The sequence below is a fragment of the Tamandua tetradactyla genome, chromosome 19, assembly GCF_023851605.1.
Source record: "Tamandua tetradactyla isolate mTamTet1 chromosome 19, mTamTet1.pri, whole genome shotgun sequence".
NCBI classification, from domain to species: Eukaryota; Metazoa; Chordata; class Mammalia; order Pilosa; family Myrmecophagidae; genus Tamandua; species Tamandua tetradactyla.
The window spans coordinates 72,655,043-72,670,911 of NC_135345.1; the positions used below are offsets into that span (position 1 = coordinate 72,655,043).

The following is a 15,869-nucleotide window of genomic DNA, read 5'->3' on the forward strand; positions in this document are numbered from 1 at the left end:
GCCATTATTAGAGGGACCTTCTTTGCCCACCCACGCCCCCAAACACATCCTTCTGTAATCCACCCCTCCCCTCAACACATGCACATTGAAGATCACAACTACCATATTCTCTCACTCTCTGTGATACTTAAACTCCTTCCCAACTTAACTTCATATCAGTTAGCTGTTTTCTAACTAGTGACCTCTCAAAGTTTCCCTCTGTAATTTCAAAACTTTAAGGTGGATAAATGTGGTCAAGTTTTGGACTTTCTGTGTACTCCTTGCCTCAAAAGAGAGTATTTGCTTGTCCCAGAAACTTGAGGAGAATTGGCATCTATGTGATATTAATTCTGCTAAGAGGGACATGGTATACCTTCGTAATTATTCATCTCAGTCCATGGTCTCTGATTTCTAGGGTTTCCTTCCAAACAGCAATGATTATGTGTGGCAAGACAATTACTCAGATTTATCCCCACTGGAGTCAGCTTGAGAAGCAACAAGTTGGCACGACTTTCTTAGTGCATAGTCTCTTTCTGAGTGCACAGGCTCTAGGTAATTCTTACACTACACATATTCTTTTCCTTCATGGTATCATTTTTGTTCAGCATCGTTTCAGTCAACCTCCTAAATCCTTCCCAGATCTTACTCCCAAATGGATGCAAAAAATGCTATGATTTGCCACTAATTACCTTTTACTTCATTGCATGTAAATTTTCTCATTATGTTGCAATAACAAGTAGCCAGTCCTAGGGCTGAGATGACAGAGTAGAACGAACATGCGCAGTGCACTTTGATGGGCCCTTAACTCAGCTTGCTTTGTTCTTGGTTACCCTAACTCTTGTGATTAAAGAATATAAATGGTTCTCCATTCTGCCTGTTTTTTCTCCTTATTGTATCTCTCCTCAGGCTGACTGGCACTGTGCCTTCTGAATTTATAATATAATTTTCTCGATTTGTACTGACTGACAGTGATGCATTTTTATTTCTCCTGAAACATAGAGTCCCCTCTGACATCTCCTTTCCACAAACTCATGGGGGTCTATGATTTACTCTGGCACTTACTCTCTGTGATTACTCCCCAAATGTAAAAGCACTGAGACTCTCCACAAATGTGTTTTTAATGTAGCCAGACACCAGTACATTAATCATTTAGGGGTGGTCTCCTGAATTTTTAAGATAACTAAACTTACATCACTTCCAAATAATTTAACTCTGCTGAGAGTTATATAATAGTAGAAAAAGCACTGTACACAGAGTTAGTCAGGCTTGGATTTGAATCCCATTCTGGCAAGTATTACCTGTTCTTGTGGAAGTTTGGATGTTTCTTTAACTCTTTGACCCTTGGCATCATCATCTGTAAAAGAAAATAATAATGCCTGCTTTACACAGATTTTGTGTGTTAGAATTGAATGGGAAAATATATATAAGAGAACTTTAGCACAAGGCATGGCACATGACATTGACGGTAAGTAGGATGTTTGGATGTTGTTGTCACAGAGCAGTTTGATTCCTGACTATGCCACTCACTCACTTTGTGACCTTGAGAAAGCTATTTTTCTTCTTTATGTCTCAGTGTTCTCATATGTTAAATGGAGATAAGATTTTCTGCCTCGTAGGGTTGCTGCAAGGATTGCAAAGATAATGAATGTAAAGTGCTTGCCAGAATGCTGAGCAAGTTGTTACATGTTCAATATATGTTATGTGCATAGCTATGCTAAACTATTGTATTGGTTTTAGCAGTTCTCATTAAATGTAAATACAACTAAATTTTACATAAAGGAATTTTTCTCTGAAACAAAATTCTTCTGAAACAAAAACAGAAGGCACTGTGCATTACTTGACTAAGAATGATGGGCTCATTCAGGCAGCCTAACCCATGACTATAAGCCATTTTACAAGGGAATGCCAACAAATCTTTGAAAAATCAGCATTGAGAGTCAAGGAAGTTTGCCCACTTTCACCCTTGCATTAAGAAACCAGAGACTAGTACGTAGATGGTTTATTTGCTGAATGAATGCATGTTTATATAGCATGAGGTTATTTGAAAAAGTTTTGAAAGGATTTAGCAGGCTAATTATTTATTCACCAGGCATGGCGTTTATCAGGGCATGATGCTTTCCTTGGAGAAAGACTCAACAACAAGGTTATCTTTCCATAAATGACCTGTGGAAAGGCTAATGTGGCATTGGCTCCACATTATAAATGAGATATCATGATATATGTGTAATGTTTTTACAGAATTATCTGTAGATGGTATTTTCTTCTTTTCCAGGATCTTATTAATATTATTCTCCTGTCTTTGAACACTAGTAAGGTGAGTAGATGCTATATAAAAACAATTCTAGAATTCTGCTGCGAATAGGTGGAGTTTTTAGAAGGTCTCTTTTATTCCGGCATTCTGTTCGTGGAAGAATCATCATAAAAGCTGATTAATCTTCTGGTTTTAAGAATATTATTAGTTACACTCATAGAGAAAAAATAGATCTTGACAAATAGGTCTTTTGTCTCTGCAACTCCAGCCCTATAGGGAAATGCACCTATCCAGTAATTTCTAGTAAATGTTTAACAATCAGCTCTTGTTAAACAATCAGGGAAATTAAAAGTCCTAATTTGTGGTTTGTGCTGATTTCAGTTGTGTAAATATTCCCACTATGACTGATTTCAGGCTACCCCTCTGGAGTTGGGAAGAGATGCACACAGTTAGCCCCAACAAGCTAGAGTGGGCTCCAACCCCCCAGAGCTTCTAACCCTCACCACGTGTGTGACTCTGGTGGGGCTGACAATGGCGACACCTCCAACGAAAAGGTTGCCAGACATGGCGACTCCTTGTGCCAAATCCCTCTGTGTCAGTTGTTGATCTAAAGGGGGACATGTGATTCAAGTTGGACTAATCAGGATTTTTGTAAGAAATTTGGCATTTGAAAGCTGGAGGAAGGTTTTTTACTTTCCTCTTGATAAATGAACTGTGAGGACATAAACTCAGTTTCTAGAGTCTTGTTCTCCAAGTATATGTAGTAGAAGAGAATGAAGCTCCACAGAGAATGGGAGACATGAGAGATGGATGGATGGAGAGAGAGAGAGAGATTGGCACAGCCACATTTTCATTATTTTACTACTACATGAGTCAGAAACCTTGAATTTAGTTTCTCTAACTTGTCACCTAATATATATCTTGTATATTGAAACAACAGAATACAATGAAGCTATTTAAACGATGATTTGGAAGCGTAATGATTTGCATTTAAAGATTTTTCTGAAATTTTCATGGATTTTCTTCAAGATTTTTAAAGTTTTTTAAATGCACATGGATTTACTAAAGTCACAAGTCTTATATGCTTTTGGATTTCCAGTGCCCTTTGAAAATGACATTTCAATGTGCCAAATAATTCATACTATACATATATTAAACTTTCATCAAAATGGAAATATATTGATTTTGTATGAATATATATATACACACACAAAACTCTCACAAAAAAGAATCTCAGATTCCAGTGTAAGTTTGTTAGTACCAATCTAGGAGAAGGAGTAGATAGAGTTAACAACTATATTTTTCCTCAAAATCCAAAACCGAAAACAACCCCCATACACAACACTATACATAGTATCTTGGAACCATCTGTTTCCCAGACTGCTCAGATAGCTATCTGCTTTGCATGGTGCCAAATGTTGGAATTCTGATTCCAAAAAATTTTACAAATGTCTCCTCCACATTTATATTGATTAAAAAAGCAGCCACAAGGATCTCAGTATTGAGGCTCTGAAGCTTTGTGGTCCAGAGCGTTGGCTGGGTCTGTTTTGTGACTTGGCATCTCCTAGCTGTGTGATCTTAGGAAAGTCTCAGGTACATTATCTATCGAATGAGAGTATTTGTATTCTAGGGGAGTCTAATTTTTTTATCTCCCCTACCTCCGTTGCCAATATGTCTAGACTTTTCCCTTCCTTACCCATGGTTATCCTGGAAATTGCCAAGGTGGTGAAATAGGGGAGAGATTTCCTACTCTCCCACCCACTCAAATGTGTGTATTGAGTCTTTTTCCTTTGTTGTCACTCCTGATCTTCTGTAGTTCAAATTTCCTATGCTCTGTTTTGTGGGACTTCTGAGTGTCCTGGGCTGATGATTGAGAAAGTGTCCTTAGGAGCTCTGCAACATCTTGGGGTTTAGGTAGATGTGCATATGCTGGATAACACATTGCTGAGGTAGAGGCGGCTGATGATAGCAGCCGTTCTCTGCCCAACACTGATGAAAACCACTGGCATGGCTCTTCTGCAATGGCAACTGGGTGCCTTCAGGAAATAGCTAGGAAAAATTTGCAGGATTATTGGCGCTTCCACTCTGATCACTAGAACTAGCCACTCAATGATGATTGGTCATATTTCCAGGCTAATTCTTTTCTCATACCTTTGTCTCTTTGGCCTGGGACTTCTATACTTTTCTTAATTCTTGAACTATCCTCTCCCTACTCCCTTTCCTCCTTTTCAGGCAAGCCTCTTCTTCCTGGTGTGGAGGTTGGAACCATCTCTGTCCTTTCATATATTTTAAATAATTGTTATAGAAAATCTAGATCCCACTTCCTTTAGAGACTTCATTTTGAGTCTCAAGAAACTAGTTTGGAAGCTTAAAAAAATATATAACAACTAATGAACAAAACAATAACAACAACAAATCCAACTAGTCAAACAAACCAACAACTGAATGGAAACAAGTTTTCCTTGTTTTCCTAGTAGCACAATGCTAATTCTTCTGGATTCATATGACTAACTGTGGGAAAGGATGGGAAGTATGTAAAAGAAGTGTGCCAGTTTGAAACTATTATGTACCCCCAAAAAGCCATGTTTTAATCTTGATCCCATCTTGTGGGGGCAGCCATTTTCTTTTGCTCTTGATTCAATATTGTAGGGCTAAACGTTAGATTAGAATATGTCCGTAGAGATGTGGCACACCCAATTGTGAGTATGGCTTTGGATTAGATTTGGGTAGAGATGTGACTCTACCCATTCAAGGTGGGTCTTGATTAGTTTACCAGAGTCCTTTAAAAGGGGAAACATTTTGGAGAAACCTCAGATGCAGATTCTTGGAAAATAGTTGCTTCAGAGCTGACAAAAGCTTGGAGTGCTGATAGAGCAGATGCCTAGACACAGGCAGAGCCGAGCAGACATTGCCATGTGATTTCCCATGAGATCACATGCTAAGCAAGCCAGAATCCAAAGTTGTGTCCTGGAGGAATTAAGTGAAAGACCACAGATGCTTAGAGAGGAAACCTCTGGCATCAGAAATTAGAAGCAGCAGAACCAGGAACAAGGACCAGATGCCAGCCATGTGCCTTTCCAGCTGACAGAGGTGTTCTGGATGGCATCAGCCTTTCTTGAGTGAAGGTAACCTTTGTAGATACCTTACTTTTGACATTTTCATGGCCTTACCACTGTAAACTTGAAACAGAATAAATGTCCTTTGTAAAAACTGTTCTATTTCTGGTATATTGCATTCTGGCAGCTTTAACAAACTAATAAAGGAGGCAAAACCCAAAAGACATTTTAAGGTCTAAACTTATTATTTTGATATAACAGGCTCCAATTACTCTGGGATTGAGCATCTGAATAAACCCAGGATTTTTTGCGCAAATATTAGAATTGGAAATCTGAAAGGGTAGCCTTTTCTTTGTATGTGAAATATTTAAGATGTAAATCTTGAGAGTTATTGGTGGTCTTGTTTCTTACCCTGTAGACACAAGAAGCAAAGGAAATTCACTTTTAGATCAAGAAAGCAGAGTGAAGGAAACTTGTAAAGACAAGCAGAGATGGCAGACAGCGAGAGGGTCTTGACTGCGTTTTTTCCCTACAACCTGGTATGGTGGTTTCTCAGTTCTCTTATGTTCTTATTACTGGGACCTGTGAGTGGGGTTTCTGTTACCTGTGACCCTTATTACAAACCCCCACTTCATAGGGTTACTGTGAAATTTAAGCACAATAACTTTGGTCAATTTCCAAGTATAATGTCTGGCACTTAATAAATACACAGAATGTTGTCATCATTGCTAAAAAAAATTTGCTTTTGTATATCTGTCTTTTGGTTATCAAGATTTCCTAATCACTATTTATGCTTTTCCAAGATAAAATGCCTTTTCATGTCCAGATTGAGGTTAAGGTCTGTTCTTTATTTTGACCATTGCATGCCTAAAGCAGCATTAGATATGCAGAGCAGTGCCTGACACATAGTAGGCATTTAATAATTTGTTCAAGAAGTGAATTTGAGATACGATGTAGTGATAATTGAATAATTTCAGTAATTTTAACAATAAACAAATGTTTCCTAAATCAGACATAACTGCTGCCAAAATATTGAAATAAAACATTAAATTTAATTCTACAAAAAACCTCGGACAATATTTCCTTGATAATGTCTAATAAAACTTCTATTAAACAAAAGCTTCTTTGGTTTTGTATTAATTCTGAAAATAGACCTAATCTTGCAGGTGTGGGATTTCTTTAATGAAAAAAAATCTGTATAAGATCATCATGTCCTGAATTTATCTTAACCTAGTGGAGAAAGAGCAGCTTTACTTGGCTTTTGTGTGTTTGAGGCAGAAGATAAAGAATATTACCATTTTACAAAATTTGCCATGTATCTTTTACTACACTATTATGTTTTTATATTTCCTTGTTGGCAGATTTTAAAAGACATTTCCACAATGCCCCTTGTGGTATGATTTATGGTAAGGAGATAATCGTTTTCCTAGGAAAGCTTGTTAATATTAACCTCTGGTATTTGAGGAAAATGTTGATTTAACAAAGGTGCTTTCCTAATGACTTACCTGACTTGTCTTTTCATTGTGATTCTGTTTAGTAGTATGAAGTTACACATTATTAATCAGCAAATTCTGTACTTTTCTCTGCTGCTCCAGTAGACAAAAAACTCCTTTTAAGAGACCTCGACTATGGCCGTTTTCACTTCCTTTTGCACCATAATTTTCAATGATTATTTTTTCCAATGGAGATTTGTGTCTCTCTTTTAAAGAAGAGACTGTCAGGGTGTTACCTAATCAAAGTGTTCACAAATAATAAATTGTACAAATACAAGGAAAAGCTGTTTTCCATCTTATCTGAAGACAGAAAGAGAAGATTCAGAGCTTAAATTATGGAATGTAGGAACAGGGATTGGCATTAAAGTAGTGGGAGTGTTTGATGTGTGATGATTTGTTGGCCATGGATGCCTTCAAGAAGGTGCTGAAAGCCATCAGCCCTCTCCTGCGAAACCAACATATCTATAAACACAAAATTTTTCATGAATTCCATGTAAAGAACACTTGCGCTAAAGAACAATTTCCCAACAATAAAGATTGTTCAATATTTAACTAAGTTGCTTTCCATGAAGATTTTCAAATGGGAAGTATGACCTTTGGTGTTTGTGTTGGTTTGAATCTGTTGTGTATCCCAGAATTATTGCAGGCTTGGGATTTCTTTAATGAAAAAAAAATCTGTATAAAACTTTCATCTCCTGAATTTATCTTAACGTAGTGGAGAAAAAGCAGCTTTACTTGGGGTTTGTGTGCTGGAGGCACAAGATAGAGATTAAATATTGAATCTAATCCTAATTCAATATTGCTTGGTGGGATCTGTTTTGTTTCCATGGAGATGTGACCCACCCAATTGTGGGTGGTAACTTTCGATTAGATGGTTTCCATGAAGATGTGTCTCCACCCATTCAAAGTGGGGTTGCTTACTGGAGCCCTTTAACAGGGAACCATTTTGGAAACAACCAACAGAGCCCACACAGCCAGAGGCTTTTGAGGATACAGAAGGAGAACATTCTGGGAAAGCCTTATGAAATGAGGAGAGAAAGCTAGCAGACATCACCATGTGCTCTCCCAGCTGAGAGAAAAAAAACCCAAACTTTCTTTGGAGTTCCTTTTTTCCCATCGGTTCTTTCTTTGGAGTTAAGGTATCTTTCTCTTGATGCCTTAATTTGGAAATTTTCATGGCCTTAGAACTGTAAACTTGCAACTTAATAAATTCCCTTTTTAAAAGCCATTTCATTTCTGGTATATTGCATTCTGGCAGCTTGCAAACTAAAACAGTGTTTTATATCTGAACTGACTTAATGTGTGCTTACTGAAATATAGGATGCTAAAGTAACTTTCTGCTTTCTCAGTCTTTGAAAGATGTGTATTCTGTGAAATGCATGTGCATTCATATTACAAATATTGAAAATGAGGGAAGCATCTGCTACATCTGAAATTAGTCCTACCATAATGCGACTTACATCATAATTTGGGGGGACAATAAATGTAAAAGAAGTTGGCTATTTAGGACTGCATGTAAATTAAATTTAGGCCCAGTGATTAGAAGTAGTAAATAAACTGAGATACCTTAAACATAATATAAAATTATAAATAAAATTGGGATGATTTCTTGTTTTATATAAAATAATAAGCCAAAATTGGAGCTGAAGGGATACAGACTGTGCAACAGGACTAGATACAAAAACTCAAAAATGGACAGCACAATAATACCTAATTGTAAAGTAATCATGTTAAAACACTGAATGAAGCTGCATCTGAGCTATAGGTTTTTTTTTTGTCTGTATGTTTGCTTGTTTGTGTCTTTTTTTTTACTATTATTATTATTTTTATTTTTTCTCTATATTAACATTCTATATCTTTTTCTGTTGTTTTGCTAGTTCTTTTCCTAAATCAATGCAAATGTACTAAGAAATGATGATCATGCATCTATGTGATGATGTTAAGAATTACTGATTGCATATGTAGAATGGAATGATTTCTAAATGTTGTGTTAATTTATTTTTTCTTTAATTAATAATAATAATAATAATAATAAGCCAAGAACACAAAAATGGCCTGAGGAAATTTATTGTAATTTTTGTTTCAGATATCTCAGTGGGATATGGCCAGAAGCCTTCTGCCAGTGGTAATGAGTTCTTGTAACATGGCTTACCATCATGTTTAATCAATGGAGATCAAACACGTTTAATCTCAGCCTAACAATATGTATTTCTAAAAATATGAATGAAAACTATGACACAGAAGGAATGCTGTTGCTTTCCTTCATTAGTGTCCATTTAGAGCAAAAATATACTCAACCACATATATTCATGAGACACTTCTGGCATGGATACTATTAATAAACATCTGCCTTTGATAATGCACACTAAAATTTAAGAAACATTGAGATATTCTATTATGAGGCCATTAGATCCAACTTTTTCCATTTCTATTACATCATTATAAAACACCACTATGATTTTCATCATCATATTCTGCTCAATGTTCTTACTTACACACATTGATTCTAACAACAGGATTTTAACTCCATTGTTTCCTACCTTGATTTGGAAAGCACAGAATGCATTACCTTTAGATCTTTGCATGAGAATACCACATGCAGCTGCCTGCTTTCAACTCTCAAACAGACTGTAAAAAATTGATATTTCTTGAGAATTTTTGAAGGACCAGAAGTCAGTGCATGTTTTTTGATCAATGTCTTCAGAGTTGTTGACTGATACCTACAGTAAGATATAATGTGACTTATTAAATAGTTCATATTCATAGCAAACATTTTTCACAAAAATATAATTGTGATTATCTGTAATACACTTTAATATTTGCTCTTCTGTCTGTCTTCAATATTTGTATGATGTCTGCAAACCACTAAATTCATTTCATAACCCCATAAGCATAAAAACAGTATAAAAATTCCTATTCAAGTTTAATGGTCCTCAAAATTTTGGTGTGCAAAGGAAGATCCCAACAAGCTTTCTTTTACAAATGCAGATTAGTAGGCCCACCTTCAGAGAGTCCAATTCACAACGCTGGTGTGCAGTCTAAAAAAACTACGATATTAAGAAGCTTCCAAGGTTATTCCAATGTAGATTTTGAGAAATAGGCACTATCTAATAATTCATGTATTATCCTTGGATTAAGTTAGATGACCTAAAAGACACACATTTGCACTGGGTTGTCTCAGCATCCTGCAGGGATACTGTCATAGAGATGAGCTTTCATATCTTGTCCTCAGCTCTCATTGAAGGATGAAAGAAGGAATTTCATAGCGGATTTTCTGTAAATATGTCATTAAGGCAAGAGTTTTCATCACATCATTCACTGTTGCCTACGTGAAGCTTCAAGTGAAATATTTTTCAATACTATATGCCAGGGAAGATTTCACTTAAAGGATTGACATATTTTTTCTCATTATCAAAGGGAATCCTGATTATGTTGCTTCTTAACAGGCAAGACTTTTTCATTTTTAATGCTCTATTCCTATCACCTAGAATAACGGTTGGCTCATGGTAAATACTAAAACAAGTATTTCTTGAATTGCGTTGAATCAAATGTTTCCCTTTCACTATGACTGCCAATGATCTTACAGGCAAATTCATACCTCAGCTTTGAAACTATGTAGATCTCATGTCTTACATATGTACGTGTACATGCACACACTTATTTCCCTTATAATTTTGACCTTCTATGCTGATTTGTGTGTTTCTGCATTTTTATCTGGTCAGCTTATATATGCAGTGAGGTATAAATAAATAAATCTTACCACCAACTAGTATTTGTAAAATAATAAATAGTTTGAAATTAAATTTATATGTATAACTTCATTTATTTTCTCCTCATAAGAGCTTGATTAAAAAAAAAACTTATAGAGTTGTTCTGATATATCCAATTCAGACCAGTATTTTCTGCCTATCTAATTCATATTCCTTGCATTAAACCAGGAGTCAGTAAATACACCCCATGGGCCAAATCCTGTTTTGTATGGCTAATGAATCATACAAAATATTTTTAAGTGGTTGGGAAGAAAACAGAAGGAGAATAATATTTTGTGACACAAAAATTTTATGAAATTTAAATTTGTGTCCATAAAAATAAAACTTTATTGGAACTCAACCATGCCCATTTACTTGCATATTTTCTATGGCTGTGTTCATGCTATAGTGGCAGAGTTGAGCAGTTGCAACAAAGACCATAGGCTATATGCCCTGCAAAGCCTAAAATATTGACTACCTGGCCTTCACAGAAAAAGTTTGCCAACCCCTTCATTGTAACATCCTGCTCCAACCAACTTACTCTCTTTCGGGAAATGTTAACTTGCAAAAGAGAAGCAGCAGGTATGGTGGCTGTCCATTAATTAAAACTATTTACCTTGATTTTAGATAAGCTGCATAAATAAAACTCTGCCCAAGAATAAGCTAGTTCATCGGTGTTTTAAACTTAAGGTGTTCCTTGAATTATTTCTGTTTATGGTGCTGGGTCAAAAGTTTAAGTAATTTCAAATTTCCACCATTGACAGTCATCTTTCAAAAGGATTGACTTACCTTTTAATTTGAATGAATCTATGCTTTAGTATTTTCTTTAGAGATGGTCTAGTTTTCAAACCTTGATCTAACATGTAAATGAAACAATATTGCATTGTTTTAAGTTGTAGTAACATGTATGTTACTACATTTTAACCATTTTTAAGTATATACCTCAGGGGTATCAACTGCCTCCACAATGCTGTGCTATCATCATCCTTTACCCAGGCTTTTTCATGACCCCAAACAGAAACTGTACTTATTAAGCAAAGCTCCCCATTCTTCCCTCTCCCGGACTCTGGTAAACTCTAATCCACTTTTTGTCTCTATGAATTTGCTTATTCTTTTAAACTTCATATAAGTGGAATCATACATTACTTGTCCATTTGTGTCCAGATTATTTCACTTAGAATGATTTCAAGCTTCATCCATGTTGTAGCATGTATCAAACCTTCATTTTTTTTTCTTATAACTTCATAATATTCTATTGTTTGTGTAAACCACAGTTTGTTTACCCATTCATCTGTTGATGGACACTTGGGTCGTTTCCAACTTTGCTCTCCATTAATCATTCATATCACAGTTGCTGGGGAAAGAGGCTAGATGGATCCGAATAGGGTCATCAACCTTGAAGAACTTTCAGTTTGTTGACTCTTGCAGGGTTGTTTCAATTTCAACATATGATGGAGGGAAAGACAGCAAAATGGGGGTTAGGTAATGAGAGTGGGACTAAAAGGCAAAAAGCAGGGATGATTAGTAAATTAGAACAAATGATACCCAACTGATCTTTATAAACTCCCATGAAATAGTATAGTGCTGGTTTTAACTTGTGGAAATAAACTATGTAAAATGGTGAGTGTTCACCAAACTCATGATCTGAGCCCATAGCTCCTGAGCTCTTGAGCCCTGAAGGAAAGGTCAGACTAGCCTCTGCAAAGTTCATTTGTCATAGAATCATAACGCTCCTAAACCTCCAGGAGACATTGAGGGTTTTGATAAAATAATTACTAAAAGAGCATAAGCCTGTGCTTATACAGTGCTTATTTTCCTATAAATATTGCGGAAACTTGGCTACCCAAGTTTGCTGCTGAGCTAGAGCTAGAGAGTCCCAGCATGTGCTTGCAGGCAGCACCTGCTGTCTAATGATGCTTTAAACCTATCATTTATATCGTTCCCCCTCCAGTCCTCTTCTGTGTTGAAGCACATAACAAGAATGACTTGCTATGCAACAATCTTTAGTATTCTCAAGAAATAGCACTTAAGGATAAGGGAAAATCTGTTCTTGTACTGAATGGGATTTTAGGTCACAACCCAAAGCATTACATCAGAGTGGGAAAGTTAGGCATTGTCTATATGTTATTCTTATATATTTTCCTACACTGGGCTATGAAAGTTCGTCTTATACTCAAGTCTAGAAACATGATTGATGACCAGAACTTTTAATATTAATTTTTAAGTAATTTTGCCTTGAAAAGTGTTCCAGTTCTAACATTTGGGGTATGGAGCCTACAGGTTGCTGAGCTTTGGGGGTTATTTGCCCCATGTTGTGAGGAGAAAACAGATGTCAATTAGACAGTTCCCTTGACTACCTTCTTACTCCAGTGTTCTAGTTTGCTAGCTGCCAGATGCAACACACCAAAGACGGATTGGCTTTTAATAAAAGGGAATTTATTTTGTTAGTTCTTCAGAGGAAAGGCAGCTAACTTTCATCTGAGGTTCTTTCTCATGTGGGAAGGCTCAGGGCAATCTATGCTGGCCTTCTCTCCAGGCCTCTGGATTCTAACAACTTTCCCCGGGGTGATTCCTTTCTGCATCTCCAAAAGCCTGGGCTGAGCTGCGAGTGCTGAGATGAGGTATGCTGAGCTGCTTGGGTTGCGCTATGTTGAGTGCTCTCATTTAAGCACCAGCCAATTAAATTCAACATCATTCATTGCAGCAGGCATGCCCCCTAGCTGACTGCAGATGTAATCAGCAACAGATGAGGTTCACGTACCATTGGTTCATGTCCACAGCAAGGAAACTAGGTGCCTTCACCTGGCCAAGTTGACAAGTGAATCTAACTACCACATGTCCACCCCTTGTCAACTTGGCAACTACATGCATCACCTTAAACAATATAAAGGTGCAAAAAATTCTCTCCTGGCTATGGACCTGTGAATCTCAAAACAAGTTGTTTGGTGCCAATACGCAAAGGAGGGACAATCACAAGATCCATGGGGAGAAATTGGAAGGAAAACCTGCAGGGCAAACACCGTTGGATTTCAAAATCTGAAAGTCATTAATCCTTCAGCTTTAGAAAGTGGCAGTCCCACCCTTTCCAAGGGCCTATGCAGTGGCCTGCCTCTTTCCAAATCAACCTCAGGGAACATTGAGGAGACCACCTTTTTCTTGGCTCCACTCTCTCCGGGCATCAGGGCCACCCTTGGGCTCTCTGCTATTTCTGGGGCACATGCTCAACCCCTCCATGTGGTGGCAACCAGGCTCTCCCTAGTCCCCCAAGGTACAGGTGTGCTGTACCTTCTCCAAGACCTGAGGCTGCACTATTCTTCCACTGCAGTAACGTGGGAAACTCGTCCTCGCCCTTCAGAGTAAACTCACCCTCTTTATGTATATGGGTGGGTCCATTCTCCTGGCCAAGGTTTCTTGGCTTCAGACCCGAGTTTCCATGGTTCTCACTCCTCAAACTCCAATCCCTCCCTTTTGTGTCCACCTTTGTCCAGGTTGGCAGTGGTTCTGTTTACAGCAACAGTCTCTTCAAACACCCCAGGATTTTGACATGAAAGAATAAGAGAAAGTAAAGAGTGGGATTTAAGTCTCTGAAACTGGATGTTGTAGTTTGCTAGCTGCTGGAATGCAACACACCAGGAGAAACAACAATGATTACATTGAACTGGAAGTTAAGACTGCCACCTGGTCACTCTGGCTACTTATGCCACTGGCTCAACAAGCCAAGAAGGAGATTACATTATTGTCTGGGGTGGCTGACCCTGACTATCAGGGGGAAGTAGGACTGCAACTACATAATGGGGGTAAAGAAGGGTTTTCATGGTATATAGGAGATCCTCTAGGGCGTCTTTTGGTACTACCATGCCCTGTGATTAAAATCAATGGAAAACTGCAACAACCCAATCCTGGCAGGACTACCAATGGCTCTGAAACTTCAGGAATGAAAGTTTGGGTCATCCCACCAGGCAAAGAACCACGGCCAGCTGAAGTGCTTGCTGAGGGTAAAGGGAACATAGAACAGGTAATGGAAGAAGGTAGTGATAAATATGAACTTAAATAGTATAACATGGACAAAACAGCATTACAATTCTTGTTTCTGTAACTGATCACGTGGTTACTTCTAATGAGGTCTTAGGAGAAAATGATGAATGTGTTATTAGAAAAGGAGGAAAGCTGATCTTTGTTTTAAGGTTGCAGAGAACTTGGCAAAATTGAGTTCTGATATTGGATACAAAGCAGAATTTGAGTATGATGAATTTGAAAATTTAGTTGGGGAGATTTCTAAGTTAAACATGGAATGTGCAGCCTGATTTCTCCTTGTGAGTAATAATAAAATGCAAGAGGAAGGGGATAAACTAAGAACTGAATTTCTTTGCACAAAGAAACCAGAAATTGATGTTTTGGGAAAATTCTGAGTATCCAGAAAGTGCGTTCCCAGAGAATAGTGCTCCATGTGAGGGTTTAACTGAATATATCCAGTCAGCCATTTAATTGCAAGTCAGGGTTAGAGGTGTAGTTATTGAGAAAGGATTGGTGGAAAAGCCTACTGGCTGATGGGTTGGACCCTTGTGTATGACATGTAAAACTGATGAGTTTTTATGAGACTGTGTACATGGAACCTTGGCCAGCCTGGACTCAAAGGGACAGAATGAAGGAAAAATGTCTTCAAGGGCAGAACCATATACACTGAGGTTTGAACTGAAGACATCTTCTTGGGTCAAGAGAATGTGTCTAACCACATGGGTTGAAAAGGTAAATTCACCTTTGTCACATGGTAATGCACATGGTGGCATCTGTTGGTCTCTCTCTTCTCTTCCAGGTTTTGTTGATTTCAGCTTCTTGTTTCTGTGTTTTTTATCTCTTTGTTTGACTTTTATTCTATTATAAAAGACTTTAATAATAGCATTAAGACCCACCTTAAGTAAAATGTGTCATACTTTAACTGAAGTAGCCTTATCAAAAAGTCTTACTTATAATGGGCTCACACCACAGAAATGGATTAATTTTCAGAACATGTTTTTCTGTGGTACATATAGCTTCAAATCACCACACTCTACCCTCTAGACCCCAAAAATATTATGATGGAATTAATGCATTTTGCACATAGAGAGAACACATCTTTTTTGGGGTCTAGAGGGCAGAGTGTGGTCATTTGAAGCCGTGTGTACCACAGAAAAACACATTCTGAAAATTAATCTATTTCTGTGGGTGTGAGCCCATTATAAGTAGGACCTTTTGGTCAGGCTACTTCAGTTAAGGTGTGACACATCTTACTTAGTGTGGGTCTTAATACTATTACTAAAGTCTTTTATAATGGAATAAAAGTCAAACAAAGAGAGAAAAAAAC

The 15,869-nt window shown here is 37.4% G+C and overlaps 1 long non-coding RNA gene across 1 annotated transcript in view; it reads left to right on the forward strand.

The window, feature by feature from the left end:
* The first annotated feature begins 1,255 nt into the window (after positions 1-1,255).
* The window catches only part of LOC143663686 (uncharacterized), a 72,075-nt gene continuing 57,461 nt past the window's right edge, over positions 1,256-15,869 (forward strand). Inside the window, exons 1-3 of the long non-coding RNA XR_013166121.1 lie at positions 1,256-1,444; positions 2,252-2,293; positions 5,705-5,825. This is a non-coding gene — a long non-coding RNA (uncharacterized LOC143663686). The remainder of the gene's footprint in view (positions 1,445-2,251; positions 2,294-5,704; positions 5,826-15,869) is intronic.